Below are 2,005 nucleotides of genomic sequence, written 5' to 3'. Positions count from 1 at the left end.
CATGAATGGAGCTGGAAGCCATAATTCTAAATGAACTAACTCAGAAGCAGAAAATCAAATATCTCATGTTCTCACTTATTGATGGAAACTAAACAATGGATACATAAAGATGAAAATAATAGACATTGGGGACTCCAAAATAGAGGAGGGTGAATCAATGTTCAATATTTGGGTGACAGGTTCACTAGAAGCCCAATCCCCATCATCACATAATATACTTGTAAAAAACAGGCACAGGTACCTCTGAGTGTAAAAAAAAAAAAAAAATTTTTTTTAAATTTAAAAAACCTCTAAAAAATCCCACCCTGAAGGTGTTCACCAAGAAAAATGAACACTTGTTACTAAGGGAAAATCATTATTGATAGATAGTTTTGTAGAATTACTGCAGGAAAAAATGTATGAAGAAAACTGTCTATGTTTTAGATAACCAAATGTTTAAAAACTGTTAAAGTGTTGAAAGTGTATGTATATACATTTGTATGTGTTTCTTTCTCTTTTTTTTTTTTCCCCTCTTCAGAATTTTATTTCACTAACTTCAGATCAAATTTCCACAGCTGTGTTCTGGTTAATTAACTATCCTTGCTTGGCTTCCCCAAATGGTAGTACCAGAAGACCTGTGGAGTAGAGAGAAAAGACCCCTTTCAGAAGCACTGCACTTACTCAACTTCCACAAGGCAACAGAGTTGGGCATCTGATTATTCAACAAAACAAAGCTTTAATAGCATCCAGGAGGACAGACGGGCAAACCAGGCTGTAGACTCTCTTCCATTTGCCAAAATACAGGCCAGAGGGAAAAAGCCTGTTCCAAACAGATACTAAAGGTATCGACAGTCATCTTTGCTTTTTCTGTTGCCGCAACATTTTTCTCCTTTTAATTATCATATCATGTAGCTTCTCAAGTCCTTCCTTCAGTTCAGCTCCTATGATTGCACAGGTGGGCTGCAAATGCCAAGGAGTGGATGAGCTCAGTTCCCCCACTGCTAACAGTTTCTCAAATTATGAGGGGGACAAGGAGTTTCTCAAGTCTTGTTTGTTAGCGACGATCAGATGTACGGGGACTCCTTGCTTTTCTGATATCCTCGTTATCTGATGAAGTTCGGTTTTGGCGTCTTCCATCCTTTCAGCATCAACAGAGCCCACAGCAAACACGATGCCATCCTTGCACCTGGTGTATGACTTCCGCAGCGTTCTTAATTTCTCCTGATCACCTGCATCCCAGAAGTGAAAAGGGACTGTTTTGGAATTTCCCAAGGTTACCTCCATTCTCTCCGTGTTAAATCCTTTGGTGGGTACGGTATCGACAAACTCATTGAACTGCAGCCTGGCTAAGACGGTCGTCTTTCCAGCACAGTCCAAACCCAGAATCACGATGTGGCAGGGCTGAAATGAAGGCGGGCTGGACAGGATAGGCGTCTGGTCTGACAGTCCCTTCCCCATTTCTGGCTGCGAGTAAGGGTCCCAAGCGGAAACGCTGTTCTGTTCGCTCTAGAACGTCTCTTCTCTGCGGATCCAGCTACGGGACGAGCTGGCCGTCCTGTCCTCGGTCTCAGCCGCCCGCGAGTCCCGACAACACCCGTCCGTGGGCCCCCCGGGCCAGCCGCCCGGTCCTGTCTGTGTTTCGACATTCAAGTTGCCACTGAAAAACCAAGGCAAACTGGTAAACCAGCAGCCTTAGAAGAACATCTACTTTAAATAAAAGGGAGTTCATTTGGGGATTCTCATTTGAGAAGCGGACTGATGTAAAAAAGTCCATAGGCCAAAACATTGAGGGTCTCTGGGTTTTTCTATGAACAGAAATCTACAAGTATGAGAAAAGTAAGATTCCTTTGATCAAGAAAGAGAAATTTCAGACTTAAGGCCTAAATTTTAAGGAATGAGGCGGTGCAATTGCTTCCCTTGCTCTCCCTCCACACGTGGAGTACGCTGCAGTTCACTACTGATAAAAAGAAGGGAATGATCAAGAAAAGACAACAGAATGAGCAAGGAGAATTTTAAGGGCCTTTGC

At 42.8% G+C, this 2,005-nt stretch overlaps 1 pseudogene; it reads right to left on the bottom strand.

Moving 5' to 3' along the window:
- Window positions 1–804: 804 nt before the first annotated feature.
- On the bottom strand, window positions 805–1,437 carry LOC103265139 (annotated as a pseudogene).
- Window positions 1,438–2,005: the final 568 nt, after the last annotated feature.

This window comes from Carlito syrichta, unplaced genomic scaffold (genome assembly GCF_000164805.1).
Source record: "Carlito syrichta isolate Samal-C Ts95f unplaced genomic scaffold, Tarsius_syrichta-2.0.1 Scaffold305868, whole genome shotgun sequence".
Classification (NCBI taxonomy): domain Eukaryota; kingdom Metazoa; phylum Chordata; class Mammalia; order Primates; family Tarsiidae; genus Carlito; species Carlito syrichta.
Note: the sequence above shows the minus strand (reverse complement) of the source record. Positions and strands in the feature narration are given on the sequence as shown.